Source organism: Paramisgurnus dabryanus, chromosome 24 (assembly GCF_030506205.2).
Source record: "Paramisgurnus dabryanus chromosome 24, PD_genome_1.1, whole genome shotgun sequence".
Taxonomy (NCBI): domain Eukaryota; kingdom Metazoa; phylum Chordata; class Actinopteri; order Cypriniformes; family Cobitidae; genus Paramisgurnus; species Paramisgurnus dabryanus.
The window spans coordinates 16,652,121-16,671,070 of NC_133360.1; the positions used below are offsets into that span (position 1 = coordinate 16,652,121).

Genomic DNA, 18,950 nt, shown 5'->3' on the forward strand with positions numbered 1-18,950 from the left:
GATTTCGACTCGCTCTTGCGGTACTTTGACGTCATCTGTATGTCAGTTCTTGCAGCGTAGCATGAGTCCAAACACACAGAAGTTACACAGATATAGTTGTATTCTTCATATAATTGGCTACATGTTTTGTCTATCAATATTTTCCATGAAGTCATTGGCTGATGGAGAAACGAGCGAGCCATTGGTAACCTCTCTAAAGGATGTCACGTTTTCGACGGCGCTGTTTGGATGATCTATTATACTACTTCCCTATTTTAAATACAAACTTTGAAGGCGGGTTCATGTGTTTAACGGAGTGTAAGCTCATATACCCTTACATGTTAGTGATGCAAAGTCCGATTCATTTTCGCGAACCGGCTCTTTTCGGACAGTTCGGCTCATTGAACCGGTTCAAAAAGCCGATTCACCGGTTCCTGACGTCATCAAGAAATGACATTACTATACGCATTTATTGTATCAATGAAACATTCAAAAAAAGTCGTTTGTGTCAACACATTAAAACATTTAAATAAACAGTTGTTTTTGTGAAGGCATAGGTGATTTATAGCCTTGCATTCACAAGTTAGTAATGTTTGTGGTCACAGTTTAAATCGCGGATCATAAATAATAAATAAATATTAAATGCCAGATATAACTGACCAGTTTTGACAAGCCTACAACTTGAATAAGATTCCTAAAAGACACTGATGCACTATTGCGGATGTGTGTAAGTATAAATAATAAATAAACTTGTGTGTTAAACTCATTGGTCTTCCTTAAACAACTACAATATGATTTGCATGCAAAATAAATAGTATCAAAACCAATAAAACAAGCATATCAAGAAACTAATAAAACAAAAAACTTCGCGAATCAGGCTCGTTCAAATCCTTGGTGATTCACACGCAGTGTCAGCAACTCATTCATGAGAATCGTCGGCAATCCTCGCCTCGGCAATCATCGACAAACTTCGTTCGGTTCTATGAGTCCGACGTGCTATTTCGGCTGTGCGTCCTGCGTCATCAACCCGGAACCTGTGCCCAAAACTAAAGTTCGATTCAGTTCGATTTGCGAACCGGCTCGACCGGTTACTTCCTGAGAACCGGCTCAAAAGAACGATTCGTTCAAGAACTTAACATCTATATTTCACGGATTATACGCATTTGTGGACAAATATGGTCATTGGATAATCTGAAACAGACTGGATTCGACTTGTGATCCCCACAAAGGTAAAAGAGTCATGTTTATTTTTGCGGGTTGTCATTTGGTCATAAAATACTACATATGATGCTAGAACATCTCAAAAAGGGTTTTACAGGGGGCATGGCTTAGCTAAATGAGATGTAAATGAGCCCTATTGTCTCCCCCAGCTGAAAAGAAGAGTCCCTTTCGTCTCGATTTTCTCGGTTTGAGTATTTCTGAGTTCCTATATTCAAATGGCCACAACTTCTCCAAATCTTATCAGATTTCCATGTGTTACACATCGTTGGAAAGCTTAGAAACTGCACTTTCAGAATCTGTGAATAACTCAAAATGCCAGATCCCAGATCCGACTTGTGTCCCTACTTTCCGTGACTGGTCACATATATAAATAAAAATTTGCAGGGTAACTTTGCAGTATAGCCCTACCACATTATATATTTCCTACTATGTGATTTACATATTATAGGCAAGAGTATTTAACGCAATATGGCAATACATATCCTCACAACATTATTATTTACAGAGCCCCTAAGGGGACCTGGAGCAAAAATTTAATAAAGTTTAGTTTCGGGTGCGCACGTGAAACTATCGGTGCTCGCCAGTGGTGTAGTCTACGTGATACGCAGGACTACGCCGTATACCCACTAGGAATTGTCAAGGATTTCCGTATACCCACTAAAAATAGCGTGAGGATGCGTAACAGCATGGTTTTGTGACATTTCAAAACAGGTTTAAATGGATATACATAAGCTATATATTTGGTGTGTTTGACTTCCTGCTGAACTGCGCAATCCGATCGGCGTATGAAATCAAATTACTACTCTAGCGGCGCTAGAGTGACTGGGGAGCAGACTGCTGTGGCGCCACAAGAATCCACAGGCGAGTGACAACAAAGTAGCGCAAGAGCGATTCCAGTTATCACATGGAGAAATCTGCTTTGCATCGCTCTCACGGTACTTTGACATCACCAAGAGGTCTGCTTAGCGCCAAATGAAGTCGAAACCTGCAGTGTAGCTGCTCACGCGACACTGTAAACAAACAGTCCATGTGGAGAAGTGAATGAGTGCTGCAACATAAAATCTGGAGAGTTAACAACGCACATTTGAGTAAACAACATTTAAATCATCAGTCCAGTTTATTACTTTATCTGGAGGTAAGGCTCCAAATGCAATAAATAAGCCCGTGATTATATCCTGATGGTTTTTAGCTGCATGTTTGCTTGTGCTTCACAGTGTTAAACTTCCCTTCTCTGTGTTCATTTATATATCTACGTTCAAGATGTATATGATCTTAAACTTCTTTGAGGAAATTCATGCCATGTCTCAAACAATTCCATATATTATTTCCTGTGTTACTTAGTGTTAGTTTAATGAAAACACACTAAATGCGTTGTCCCAGAATCCACACATCTGTTATTATTATTGAAACAACACATTTTGTGTTACTTTTATCACTTTTGATTTATTTAAAAAAAAATCAACACAAAGTTACACATAATGTGTTAAAATGACACATAATGTGTTAAAATGACACATAATGTGTTAATAGCATAGCACAAAAATTGTAAAAAATTAACACATCCTTTCTTAGAGTGTATGATTCTAGCTGCTCCCTAAATATGCTTTCCAACGGCAGTACGTCCGATCAATACTGAAAAACCTTTAATGACGGAGCATTCATATATTGAGAGTGATATTATGCTTCGATTTCATTCTCCACATGAAGTCTTCAGCTGGAGATAACTTTCATGTCCCAAAAAACATGATTTTCAAAAAAGAAACGTGCCCAGGGGCAATTATGAAAGGTTGTGGATCTGTGAGCATCATGTGAAGCCTGTGGTAGCCCCATGCTGGCCATCCACCCTGTCAAGATAAACTTACAGGGAGTCGTGACATTCTCTGTCATATCATATCTCCAAGCGCAGGCATCTCGGAAGAAAACCAGCGGTAAGAATTTGACAGTCCTGCGTCAGTACTTCGTCCAGAGAAGGTGTGGGCATGGACATGGTTTTCTTCCTGCTGGACATACTATCTCTCTTTCTTTGTTCATCTTCTCCTCAGCAGGCTGCCAAAGCAGATCAATGAATGGCAGGTGGGCTCAGCCATCTTTTAGATGTTTGGAGGAGGTCTGCCCTTACGGTCCACTCCCTGCTGTAGTATTTGAAGATGGCAAGTAGAGACAGAATCTTAAAGAAGAGAACGCTTACTAGCTGAAAGCAAGTTGGTGTGCTGGTGTTAATGAATCGCACGTACAGTGGACCTCGCTGTGATTGACAGGAAGTACTTCAGAGGCAATTAGAGAATACACAAAAGAGTCCGTCGCCACATGACTGGCCTTAACTTAACACAGAGTCTTAAGCAACCAGTACATTGGGTGGATAAACAGAACATTTAAAGCTACAGAGTCTCCAGTGGCACCAAATCAAAAATATCAATGACTTATCCTGCACTAGATACATTTTCGTCCAATGAAATGCTCTCTTATTCTCCAAGTCAGTTTTTTACGTGTCTGGGAATGTACATGTACGGCATAGCCTTGCAAAGTATAGTTTATTTGACTTGTACGTGTACACAGATGTTTATCGCATGTTACAAAATGCAATGCATTTCCTGCGTCACATGCACTGTGACTAACAAATGCAAATCCGGAATACATTTATAAACTATTATAGCCTACATTTTTTTATGCTTCTGTTTTAGTCACAGTATTGACTTGATTATGTTCCATCTCTGTAAGAATTAATATTCCTGCCATACGTGTAACTGCATGGCAAGCAACATAATGATATATTAGATATACTTCATTACTCATATTGAGATGAGTGAGCTGCATACATAGGCTACTTTTATTTGCATGTTTTTATCTTTTCATAACCTGGGCACCTGATGGATATTTCCTCATCCGTAGTTTAATATGTGTTGCATTACATCTCCCACTTGCACTCCTTATGAGGTGTCACCAAGGAAGCTGTGACTTAAACAAACAAACCCCTCAGCAGCTCTTCTCTGAGTAACAGCTGAGTAACCCTGAGTTACAGCTCTTCTCTGGATGAACACTCCAAAGTCCCGACCAGATTAACTGATCGCATGGTAACAATGATATGATTAACGTGAGGTGCAGATGATGAGCAATCTGATCACACATTCAGTTATACTCACTGTCATGGAGAGCACGGCTCATGGTTGCACAACCTCTTTAATAAGCGCTTTTCAACAGTTCAACAACAGTTGTTTTACATCAATAATCAAACGAATATAAAACTAAGTCAATACATTTTTTTCTGTGGCCCGGATTATGTTATTTTTTGACAGAAGATGTGCGACCAATGATCTAACCCCTGCTTATTTAAAAGTTAAAAGGGACAATAAATGCCCATATGTTTTATTTAAATTTTTATTTAAAATTAGAGTTATGCCAACACAGGACAGAAAATTGCACTTGTTAATGGTTTAATATGGTTTGCTTTAAAAATTATGATAAACCTACACACAATATCTCAGCAGCATGATGGTGAGTGTTCGAAAAGCAAGCACTCACATTTTCTTCAGTACAAGGAATGATTAATTCCTAATACATCACACACTTTTTCATATAACAGATGATGCCAGCAGATTTAAATAACTGATGATTCTGACTGTGATTTAATTTCCATGGAGCACACATCTTCATACAACATTAGCAATCCCTCTTCCTTCAAGATCTGAATGATCCTGGATGTTTTCTGCAGTAGGTGTTCGCGTGGAAAGTCTGAAGTTTAATAACACAACAGAAACAGCCAGTGCTGTCGTTACCCTTCCTCTTCCATCTTTGCAGTATTATGATGACCATGAATTACGAACCGTGCTTTTCGCAAATGTCAAGCATCATTATTGGTCGAAAACCTCCTGATGTGAATTCAGATGAGACTATCAAATCAGGTCAGACTGAAGCTCTTTTTAACATAATGACACTAATTACAGTACGTTATGATGCCATTTTGGGAAATGTTCTTGGCAAAGTACTATTAAATGATGACTCTAACTATAGTAATATCCCTCCACGTGAAATAAACATGACTAATACGCTAGCTAAGCTGTCACAGACCATGAGCTGCCCTATAGATTGTAGATCTTAAAGGAATAGTTCACCCAAATATGAAAACACTTTCATAGCTTTCCCGAACAGATTCAGTTGATGGTGAATCTAATCCTGACAGCATTGTGGGGAAAATCATCCAACGTATTTACAGTGTGTACGTAATGGCGCACTACAGAACCGTATCTATGTGCGATTATCCAGACACCCCTCCCCCGGATGACATGGCCGCACGGAGCACATCCACGCGCGGACACACACAAAAGCGAAACATTTCCGCATTGGATAAGAACATGCTATCTTATAAATATTAATGAGACACTGACGATTATGAGGTACTACAGTAATTTGCCAGGTCACAGCCTGTGACATTTAAACGATATGGAAATATCAGAAATATCACAAAAAAACTAAAAGTTAACTAGTTTTCTCCTAATGTTACTAACATTGTCTTCTATGATGTGCAACACAACTAACTTTGATAACATCTAAAAAAAAGTGTTGGTTAGTGTTTCATGACGCTTTAAACAGACTTTCCTGATAGTTATTTCAGTGTTTTCTGTATTTAAAGCTTAAAGTAATTGTTTGGTTAAGCATCTCAGGGTCTAGGTTTCACATTTGATAGATGTTTTAGCTTTATAACTGGCCTGGGGATATAGGTCAAAAACATTTAACCTTATTTTAAGATCCCATATCTTATCATTGATCACTGCAGTTTCGGGGTGTCGATTATATAAAGGTTTAAGATACAGTAAAAATGCATCTTAAAGGGATAGTTCACTGTTATGGAAGTCAATGGAGTCTCTGATCGGATTGTTACAGAGTGCTTATGTTGGTACTCCACAAAAAGTTTTTCCAACAGTATGTGTTTTTTCTCTTAGTTTAAATAATGAAAATATTTTTTTTTTTGTGCACACCAGCATTGCACATTAAGCAGCTCCAGTGTTGCAGACCCACAATGCATGCTGGGAACAGAATGGTTATCCATATTTTAATAAGGTGCATCCTGTATTCAGTGTGGCATAAAAAATTAAACACTATGTCCTAGGGGATCTTAGTAATGATGTGAAATATCACCAACCTCTTACAGAGAGTTCACAATCAAAATATCCCCGAAGAGACATGTACACCTTCCGATCATAGATTTAAACCCCATGGATGCAAAAAACGCTCGCCATTATCACTCTATGTAATGACACAAACAATTAATAATGTATGAATTGGCATCGGAAAATGCTGTCAGTATCCGCATGTGGTGTACATCCTGTTTATGAAAAGTTAATTCTGAGTTAATAAAGACATCAGAGAAATTTGTGATATTTATAGTTAAAAAATGTTTGAGCATATTTACCATAAGTCAAATTAAAGGAGGGGTTCAATGGTATTTCAAGCATTCTGATTTATTAAAACAGTTATAGAGTTGTTTCCTCATGCTAAACGTGTAGGCAAAGTGTCAAAAAAGCAGTTGGGCAGGTTACAGAGTATTTCTGTGCCGAATGCACTTCGCCAGGGTTCGTACAAGTTTCAGAAAGTTTTTTTCGATTACAGGTCCAACTGACGTTTCAGGGGTTTTCTATACGTATGACTTCTTTATATGGGCAATTAAAGAAGGAATTATATACATAATTATATATGTAAAACTCTTGTATGCATAAATAAGGAAAACTTTATCCTTAAAATGTATTCTTTGATTCCCCAAATGCTACCTAAATGTATTTTTCACAGTGTTTCCATTCAAAGGTAGATATATTAATGTTACTATGTTGCTGAGTGACAGTACTCGGAGACAGGCAGGCTTGCTGTTGTCCTGTTAAGGACAATTAATATGTAAAAATCTTGTTTGGAATGTGAGCTTCCACTTTGGCTGAATTCCAGACATTCAAAGATCTACAAATGTTAGACTAATGATTCATTATCATTTGATATTTCCACACTGTTTGCTTGCCAGAAATCAAGGCAACAGGCCTCTGTAATCACAGATAGGCATCTCCCTACTTAGTAAAAAAAGCCAAACAAAAGCTGAGCAACTGTGTGAAAAGACCTTCAATACTCAAGAGTTCTGACATCTATCCTACCATCCACCCACTCGTCCATTACTCTATCCATCCTCCATCCACACATTTGTGCATCCAATTCCCAGCCCCAGACTCATCAATCCATCTGTCCAACTATCCCTCCATCCAAACACCCATCTATTTATTTGTCCATCGATCCTGCCACACACCTCTCAATCCATCTATCAATTCATCCATCTATAACTCTATCCATTCATTCATCTGTTCATCCACTCATCCATTTATACAACACCATATTCTTCAGTTAATGCATCTATCCATAGATTTATCTATTCATCATCCCTACTGTACATCAATCTACCTATGCATCAGTCCATCCATCCATTCACCAACTTGTCCATCAATCTATAAATTTGTCTACCCACTCATACATTTATCTATCCCTCCATCCACATACATACATTTGTCTACCTATTCACCCATTTTTCTATCTCTACATACACATACTCGTCCATCACTCCATCCATTCATCATCCACCCACACACTTGTCCATCCAGTTTACCGACACACCCTCATCAATCCATCTATGCCTCCATCCAAACACTCGACTATTATCTGTCCATCCATCCTTCCACAACTTCACAGATCCATCTATCAATCCATCCATAAATCTATCCATCCATCTATTCATCTGTCTATTATATCTATTAATCCAACAACATACTGTACTCTTCCCTCAATGCATCCATCCATACATCTATCTATTCATCATCCCTCCATCCACATACTCCCCATCCATCCATCTATCTTACCATTACTCCATCCACCCACTAATCCATCCATCTTGACATCCATCCATCTGTCCACCCACTCATATTCCCATCTGTTCAATCTGTCAACCACCTCATCCATCCCTCCATCCATGCTTGCATCCACACACTTGCTTGTCCTACCACCCCTCCCTCCAAAGAACAATCCGAGAACTATTATCATCTGGCCTTGTAGTTATGTAGTTCTTTTTCATTCACTGTTAGAAAAAAAGTGCTGCACACTTTTGAATCAGATATTAATTGTTCATAGTATTTTAAGTAATATAATGTGTTTTCACCGAAAACTATGCCTTAAAGACTGTGCTTGTAAGCGCAAAGGGTGGAGCTTTGGAACCTTTGTGGTCTGTGACTGTCAGCTTACACAAAGACTTCTGGGTAATTGCCACTTACACCTCATTGAATTTTATTGCCCCATGTGCCCCCTACAAGGCTGTCACGTATGGCACAGGCTTTCTGAGGTGGTGAAAACCCTGATCCATTATCATGCCCCACACCTCTTCAGGTTCATTAAACTCCAGCCCTTCTCTGATTTCAGCATCTGTAATCTGTCCAGAAGTAATGAATGGCAGCGGGCCAGACATGTTCACTCCACGGGTCAGATGGTTGATCTTGCGACCCCTTGTTCCCTAATAAATCAATCTTCAAGAAAACTAAAATTTTTAGGTTTCCAGCCCACAGAATGTAACACATGAAGTAACAGCTGGGTGGGAGCTCAAAATTATTATATGTTTTGATCTGAGCAAATAATATGTTACAAATAATGTGCAGAAACTGGGCAAAGCTATGTTTTTGCATTGGTGAAACTAATTGTTTTATGAAATGTGTTGTTTGAAAAGTGAACAATAATCGCACACAGTCCAATGCTAATGCTCATTTTAGTACTATACAATATACTGTATATTTTATCTTTATGAAATTGCTTCATGAAAATGTAAGACACATGCTCTAAACCCGGTTATATTTTGACGTCAGTGACTGTAGTGGAATTTCAGAAATTCATTTTGGAGGTTACCATCATCATGCCATGGTCAAAGTGATGCTTGGACTTTGCAAAATCATGAGGTATTATATCCGGTCTGCACTGTTTAGAGAAATCTGCATTCTTTTCTTGTGATGAATTATTCATGCTATGCTGAATAAGGCCTTTGAAACAGCCTCCACTGACATGAGCCATGTTTTTTTAATAGCGAGAAAGTTAGACTTCTTGCTGTAGCTGTAAAATGTTTCTATTGAAAATCCTTTGAATGAAGTTACAGCATTGTCACTTCCAGATACTATAGTTTGCAATTTGACTGTGTGATCACCCCCCCAAACAAGTGCTAACTGAGATGAGAAAAGATTGAGCTGTGTTACAGGCTGTGTTACAGGCTTTTTTATCCAGCATGCCAGGTGTCTCTTCTTTGGAAACGAAGAATTTAGTCTCTGTTTTCCTTTTGCCACAAGATAAATTTTCATTGCTCTGATGTTACTCTTTTATAGTTTAAATGAGGATGTTGCTTTAGTGTCATACTGTCAGAAGTTTTTCCTAAGCAACTTTTAAGAGCAATTAAAGCTGGCAAATAAGACCATTTTGTCAAAAGCTATAAAATGATTGTGGTTAGCCCAAATATCATGGTTGAATTTAAATTTGAATTCAAAAATGTAAAATTTGAAATAATAACACTAAGGTTTTATTTGTTAAATACATTAGTAAATGAATTAGTTTACATGAACCAAAATTAGCAATAATTAGAGATTGACCCATATATCTGTTTTCCGATATTTTCCCAGATATTTGAGCATTTTCCGATGATCGGATATCGGTTTTGTAATATCGGATTGACCGATAAACGAGAGAATTAAGAAATGCGCGCTGAACGCATCTGAGGAGAGGAGCTCACAGCAGCAGCAACGTGCACAGCAAATATGAAGGCGACGCGACTTCATTAAAAGGTCTTTGAGTATACTTACTTTGCATATGAGGCATTTATAACACATCTTATTTTTGCATTAATGTATGTTATGTTAAATAAGTTGATATATTAAAAGCAATGTATGCAGCTTGTCCAAGAATAGAGACGACCTCACAGAGTTACGCTGATCCATAAAATCCGGTCCCAATAACGTAGCTTTGCATGAATAAAACAACCATGAATTAATGCTTTGTGGAATTAAAAACGCTAAATTAAATTCGTTTTTCTTTTATTTATGCTTATCATTAGCATCATAAAATCACGTTCATATTGCTGTTCACTTAAGTTACCGGGGTTGAAGGCTGAAGCACAGACACCACATGTAGCTAACTTTTAACAAGATTTACCATATTAACATTTCCCAGATAAACATTATTTTGCTAAAATATCTAAATAAATGTCTGTGGATATTAATTAATTATTTATTACCTCCGCAAGCAGTCACAGTTTGATACAGTTAATCAGTGTTGGGCAAGTTACTTCCAAAGTGTAATACATTATATATTACAAATTACTGTAATTTGAAAGTAATTAGTTACATTACAATATTACTGACTCTGAACTGTAATGAGTTACACTACTTTTGCGTTACTTTTGAGTTACTTTCATCAAAATAACAGAAGTATGACTAGGCATTATAAAATGTTAAAATGTAGTTTATTGATGCTTATAAATCTAGAAGTTATGTGTTGGCCCTCGAGCTTTGAATAGGCACAGTGAAGACTTGTGGTAAAAAACAGTAACAATGACTGTCAGAGTCATAAACATGGACAAATGATCTGGTAAAAGTCTGGTAAATGATGGTACACATACCAAACACAATAAAGCTAGAGCCCACTATAATGCAACCTATAGACTAACATGGCAAGACATGCAACCTCTTTTCATTTCTATTCTTTAATTCACTTTTAATTCAGATTCACAGCACAAACCTGGCATGCACTGGGTTGACCCAACTTATCAAAAAGTGCTATTGGAGGATCAGGCCTCAAGGAATACAGCTAATTTACGTACAATATAAGGATTACATGTAGGCTAACATATAATTGCTTAATAAAACACAGACAAACAGAGGAACACTGCTTTTTGCCAAACAATGAATAAGACTCCCATACAAAGGCTGGTAAAAACTTTAACCAGTGATGTTTAAATGTACTATTTAAATAACCATGTTTAAGTCTACATTAATGTTATGTTGTAGTTTAGGTTGCTGTTTGTAATAAAACTGCAGATAGCATAGGAATAGCCTAGCAATCTATTATGTATATGGACTGTAACCATAGCAACGTTAGCTTACCTTGTCATTGCTGGTGTGGTGAAATGGATTTTACTGGCAAGATTTCTAAAAGTCTCTTTACTTCTGAGGTTCAAGCAGCACAGGAGACCGATAGAAACTTTCTGTTGCTTTTACTTAGTGCTCTCATTCGCAGAATTTTGCGTATGCGGCGCTACCGGACCTGATTGCGACCACTTTAGTCAATGCTTATACAGCCGCGGACTTCCCAGATTCGGCTCTTTAAGAAACGCGTCAAATACAAAATTAAAGTAAGAATGAACATGCTGCATACAGCACCTGGAAACAGACATACGCTGCGTCCCAAACCGCCTACTTCCATACTATATAGTAGGCAAAGAGTACGAGAAGTAGTGCTTTTCGCCTACTATATAGTATGGAAGTATGCTGTTTGGGACGCAGACATTACTATTTTACCCGCAGCTTTTTCCTGTGTGGATGCTGGTCGCGCGCATTAGTCAAAAATAAAAAAATAACACGACTATTTTTGAAATGCATTGTTGTAACGCGCTCGTTACTAAGACTGTAACGAGTAAAATATTACCAAAATTTTATTAGTAATGCGTTATATTACTGCGTTACAGCAAAAACTAATATATTACTGTAATATATTATATTTTGTAATGCGTTACTCCCAACACTGCTTGTGAATGCTGAATAGTCATTCCATATAAAACTAATAATACTCATTTCATTGTTTGAGTCATTACATACAAAAATGTTAAACTATTTGTCAAAATAATCGTTTTTTTCCCAAAAAATATCTCCAAAAATGAACAATTTCTGAAATTATGTGGCCAGACAGAGATGAATGTCTGGATGTGCAAGAATGATTACAGTACTCTGTATGTTGTATGTTCAGTTCCAATATTTACTGCAATATTGTTTACAGTTGTGCACAGCTCTACCCAAAGGGTTTGTTGTAAATAAGGGCGTATTTTTCCTTTTGCACAATGCTGTGAACAAATTAGAATGGCAAAGAACATATTCAGTAAAAATGTGAAACATACATATTCAGGGTTTTGTACTCAGTTAGCTCACTAAATACAGTAATACAGTGTAACTTTACTGTTTTTTTTTAAATAGCTGTGCAAATAGTGTATAGCCCTGTCTTGAGCATTTTCAGGTAGTCCCACCAAGATGTTTTTTGCATTGGAAAACATTTATAGAGTAAACTGTCATAATGAAAACATGACAAAGCCATTTGACTATCTTGTTCTTAAACAATGGAGTCATGACTTTTCATGTTGATGACACTGACACTTTCATTGACATGAATACTTGCTTTTGAGGAATGACCTATCCATTTTGAGCAAGTAACACGCTTTTAATAATAATAATAATAATTCCTTACATTTATATAGCGCTTTTCTCAGTACTCAAAGCGCTTTACATATGAACGGGGGAATCTCCTCAACCACCACAAATGTGCAGCATTCACCTGGATGATGTGACAGCAGCCATATTGCGTCATAACTCCCACCACACACCAGCTTATTAGTGGAGAGGAGATAGAGTGATATAGCCAATTAGTATGAGGGATGATTAGTAGGCTAATGGGCAAGTTTGCACACCCCTACTCTTTTCGAAGGACATCTTGGGATTTTTAATGACCACAGAGAGTCAGGACCTCAGTTTAACGTCTCATCCGAAGGACAGGGGGAAGTTGAGGGGATGTTTGAGCTGTTTTATTTTTTAAGTCAGCCCAGACAGCTGAAAATGTGCAAATCAATTAAGCAGAGAAGTTTGCGTCCATGAAAGGGCGAGGCTTATTCCATCTATAATTGTATATAGTTTTAATTAAATAAGGTGGATAATTTCTGTTGAGCTGCCTGTTTGTGAAGCTGAAAGTGCACATAATAAAATAATATACAATTGATGCAAACCAACAGGAATCCTTTCTTTTTTTGCTCTATAATGTTTTATGTGGGTAGGGCCCCTTATTAGTTATTGAAACGGGCCACCAAATGCTTAAGGCCGCGTTTTGTCGTTGTTTATGTCTTTTCTACATTTAAATGTTTTTATACTGCTTCTATCTGTGCATCTGTAGTCCCATTTCAGAACGTGGTACTGTTCAAGTTCATTTTCCTTTTCTAACCCACATTTGCCTTGATAACATGTAACACATTAAACACAATCAGAGATGATGTGGACACAAACTGCGATTCAGGTAAACTTAAAAGTAACCAGTAAATTAAGAGGAAAAACAGGAAATTTAAAAATAAATAAATAAATAACAAATAATGTTTAATTGCAAATAACCTATATTCATACAAAGTCCAATGAAAGAGTGCGCATAGGGCAAAAGAATATAAGTCAAGGTGCTCTTTGGTCTAGACTAGACTAGACTAGACCGTCTAGTATTAATCTTAGTCCATCAAACAAAACTTAGAATGACCATGGCACTCTTTTAAATTAAAATGCCTTTACTTTAGATAAAGTATAGGCCTATAAACATTCCAACGCATTTCTGCCCATGCCTTCCTCAGGCAGAGTGACAAAAACAGGTAAAAGCAATAAACATTCATTACAGTTTTTCTCCATTGGTTTGGCTCATTTCTTGAAACAGAAATTACATTCTCAAAACAACATGGACAAACCTCCAAACCACTTGGCAAGTGTTCACAACAGAATTGAATTTCTCATTCATCTCATCAAATTGCAAATATCTAAGTACATGTCTCAATAGCTCAGTACATCTTTGCAACTGATTAAGTACAGGTAGCCTACATTTAGCACAATTTCCAAGTGAATAGTTCTTTTTGATCTAAACTGATTGGTTGATTCTCAGTCTAATGGTTGTTCACTCCAAAATGTGTCAGCGTCATTTCATTGTATAAGTCATCACATGCACAATAGTCTGTTCAATTGGCAAAATTAGTCAAGAACATAAAACCATGAATAACATATATGAATGCTTTGAACATTTGATAAATTTATTACAGCAATTGACAGTCAGGTAAAACTAAAACTTGACTAACAAAGTAGGAGTTTACGCTTTTGTAGAGAATAATGGCATTTGAAGGAAACAAGGCCCCTCACATCCTCGTGTTTGTGGATGAAGCTGGCTTCAACCTGGCCAAGGGCCGAAGACGTGGCCATAAAATTATTGCCCACCGGGCCACGGTGGATGTCCGAGGCCAGTGAGGGGGCAATATTACTATGTTTGATGCAATATCTGAGAATGGTGTGGCCACTCACATCCCCAGTCTTGGCCCATACTATACACAGAAGCTCCTCATCTTCTTGGACCGCCTTCATTTTGATTTGATCCCTCAAAATGAGAAAGGTCTCGTCGGGCCTCACCTACCACAATATGTAATTGTATGGGACAATGTGAATTTCTACAGTGGCCTGCTAATCAGGGACTGGTTCACTACTCACCCAAGGATGGTCATGGTGTTCCTACCACCTTACTCTCCTTTCCTCAATCCTATTGAGTTTTTCTCCTCTAGGAGGTGGAGATATATGAGCATAGTGCTCAAAATCAAAGGTCCCTGCTCCATGATGAACGCTGCGTGTTAGGATATTACAGGAGATCAGTGTAGGGGATGGTTGCGACAGGCACGCCGTTTTGTTCCCTCGTTGCATCGCAAGGGAGAATACAGTTTTTCTCAGTCGCTTTGGTACAATTCTCAGATCAGAATTGAAATTCTCAAAACAGCTTGTTAAATTCTCACATCATTGTGTCACTTGTGCACATCAAAAAAGCAGTTTATCATTTCTTTGAAAAAGTTGCAAATGCTTTGGTACATCCATGCAAATGATTATGTACAATTCTCTGCTTTTTCCTACATTATCAGTTGCTTATGTCATGTTGATCAAAATGTATTATAATGGGTCTCTGTTGAATAGTCTCACTCCACACAACATTTAGTCATTAGTTCATAGTATAAGTCTTTACATGCAAAATGGTTGAACATGTTTTCAAAATACAGGATATGGTCAAACATATTTCTATACATTTCCATTAGACATTTTTTTCTAAATCTGTCTTGAATTGGTAAATTGCTCCCAGGTGAATCTTGACTTTCTCTAACAGACAGAAACATCCCCAACAAGCAAAAACCGAGACATTGAAATGACTGCTAACTATGGACCCAATATAGTCCGGCTATGAGTAATCCACTTCTACCCTAAACAACCTTGAATTTGGTTACATGCCATTTTTGCCATATTCCAACATGTAAGCAAAGTGTGTTCAAGGTGTTTGCTTTCATTTCTTTTACATGTTCTAAAAGTATATCTATTCTTGGGCTATGGTTAGACATCTTTTAGACATCTATCATGTTCACATTTCTACTTTTTTTCCTCTTTATGCTATGCAGTGCTTGCAGTGCTGTCTTTATCTTTCTTTATGGCAATGACATGGTCTTTCAATGAATTACAGTACAAACAGTAAAAGCGTAAATGTAAATTTTGTCAAGTCTCTTGCAATCAAACTCACACATAACTTATACTAAGGTGTAACTTACAATTTACAATACTTGTCATCAAAACTTTAGCCATAGTTTACATCAGAACATTCCTCCAGAGTAAACTGTTATATTGACAACATGACTAAACAATTTGACTGTCTTATCCGTACACAATGACACAATGACTTGTTATTCTGATGGCACTGACATGTTCATTGACACAGATATTTAATTTTGAGAGATGAACTAAGTATTTTGAGTAAAAGAGTGGCTTTTGCAGGTTATCCATGATGTTTTGCTATTTGTACAAATTGTTTTGAGAAATGCACTTACTGTTTTGCAAATTATGAGTATGATTCGAGAAATGTACCAAAGCGACTGAGAAAAACTGTAATACACTGTGATGTGGATGAGAATCTGTGGCCAGACAGACAGCAGCGTGTGGATGGTCAGGAGGGTGAGGATGGTGGCCAGGATAGGGAAGGTGAGGACAGCGACCAGTTAAGAAATGTTAGTTCTGAAACTCCCGCATTATTTACAGCAGGCTGCATATAATTTTCATTGTTTTTTGTGTTTATATTAGAGTATATTATGCTTTATATATTTTATTTTGGTCTGGTGTATGGAAGTTACTTTGTGTGTGAATAAAAGTCGTTACAATTTCCTTGGCAGTGTGAGTGCAATGTGTGGTGTCAAACCTTGGAGGCTACCCTTCCCTAAAATCATATTTTTTTCAGTTTTATACACAATTGTATTCTGTTAGCTAGACAAAAAACAGTACAGTAACCATTGTCAATAAAGGGCTAAGACTGAAAGGTGGACATAAGAGATATTTCATAAAACATCTAAACATTTCGACTTGCAGTGCTTACACAATGCCAAAGGGACGATGCATTTTGGGGGCACTGACTGTTAAAATGAGAAGGATATTTAGTTTTGACACATGAGTGAACTGTTTTGTGAGAGGTATGAGCTTTTGCAGGTGAACCATGTTGTTGTGCCGAACTATCCACTTTATTTTGACAAAAGCACCAAGAGTGTTGAGAACGTCCGTCTGTTTCAAGAAATGAGCCAAAGCAGTTGAGAAGGATATTTGCAATTTTTGTGGCACTGACGCTTTATATGGGAAAGGAATTTAGTTTTGAAGCATGAGTGAACACTTTTGGGAAATATATGAGCTTTTGCAAGTAAGCTATAGTGTTGAGCTGAACTGTAAGACTGTTTTGCCAAATTGTCTTAGAGTTTTGAGAATGTAATTTCTGTTTCAAGAAATGAGCCAAAACAATGGAGAAAAACTGTAAGTCATTTGAGTAGTCACCAGTTGTCATGTCACCAACATCTCAATTACAGCATTTAATGTAAACTTTCTGCACGTCTACTAAAAAAGTAACCTAGTCAGGTGTTCAAATGTTGAACTGCATATTGACATCTAAGTGAGGTCATGGTTAGCTGTCCAAATAGCAGACCTAGCAGAATTGGTCTTGGACTGACGGACAGAATATAAACATGAACTGCATGTCCATCAGACGTCTAATGTTTAGTGGGTGAATGGTACATACTGTATTAGGACTTTTTGTAAAGGGTAGGCTACTGCTCAAGTGAAAGCTTGGGATAATTTTTTAACCATTTTTTTTTCTGATGAGATTCCTAAGATTTTTACCTAATGAAAAGTGAAATCCAAGCAAACACTGAATTTAAAGGGATAGTTCACCCAAAATGTTTTATTCTTTTATAATTTTTTTAACTCTCATGTTGTTACAAACCTGTATAAATGTCTTTGTTCTGATCAACACAAAGGAATATATTTGTAACCAAACTGATTATGAACCCCATTCACTTTTATAGGATAAAAGAATACTATTGAAGTAAATGGGACACATGAATGGTTTGTTTGGCTGATTTTTGGCTAAATGGAAGACACATTTATGAAGAAAATTTTAATAAATATTAAAAGCTTACATCACCTGGTATTCCCAGGCAGTCTCCCATCCAAGTACTAACCAGGCTTGACCTAAATTACCAATTAACTCTCCCTTTATCCTCAACAACTGAGATATTAAATAGATCTCCTTTATTATTTGAAATTCCTGCTTATTTTCCCCACATTACCACCCAACAAAAACGAACAAAAAAGCACTATTTTAACTATTTTTCAGCATGTATTCTTAGACTTAGTTTCTGCTGGTGAGTACACAGAACAGACCTATACATCCATATACATCCATGTCCCCAATCTGGTGCCAGCATGATTTATTACAATGTCTATTTTTGACTAATGTCTTGTGGCATCTGCTCCAATCCTGCCATTTGAAAGGAGGTATGGATCTGTCCTGCTCTGTGATTAATTATGAGAAAGCCATGGGTTAACACTGACAGGCAGCTCTGAGCTAAGCTTAATTTGTACTGACAGCACTTATCTACAGTGAGATAATAACACCCAACCCGCCCCCCACCTCAAACCTTATTCAGTCCACACTCAGACATACTTGACATATATGCATAGAGTAACAGGGGTAAGGCCATAGCTCACAGAGATTTTAATTAGTGCTGGTTGCTGAGTATCACAATAACTGTTTCTTCAATATGAGACAGATCTGAACAAAACTCTTAATTTGATTCAAAATCAGCCCACAATGTGTACAGGCCATTAAATTTGTGGCATGTTGAAGAAAGGTGTGCTTTTTCAGTGCTAATCAAGCGCTTTTTTAATGCTAATTAAATGCTTTAACCTGGTGAAAAATATTGATAAACACATTGACATTGAACTCAAATCCCTGGGTCACACAAAACTCCCCACTTAGCAATGCTAGTAACCAGGGCTTGACATTAAAGGAATATTCCATTTTCTTAAAAGAAAAATCCAGATAATTTACTCACCACCATGTCATCCAAAACGTTGATGTCTTTCTTTGTTCAGTCGAGAAGAAATTATGTTTTTTGAGGAAAACATTGCAGGATTTTTCTCATTTTAATGGACTTTAATAGAGCCCAATATTTAATACTTAACTCAACACTTAACAGTTTTTTTCAACGGAGTTTCAAAGGACTATAAACGATCCCAAACGAGGCAAAAGGGTCTTATCTAGCATTTTTGATAAGAAAAAAAATCCACTTATAACCACAACTTCTGGTCTAGATCAGGTTGTGATGCGTGATGTGACCCCACGCAATACGTCATGACGTC

General features: G+C 37.3%; 1 protein-coding gene across 2 annotated transcripts in view; it reads right to left on the bottom strand.

The window, feature by feature from the left end:
• LOC135729598 (uncharacterized) overlaps positions 1–18,950 on the bottom strand; it is a 548,602-nt gene that overhangs the window by 46,888 nt on the left and 482,764 nt on the right. The window lies entirely within an intron of this gene.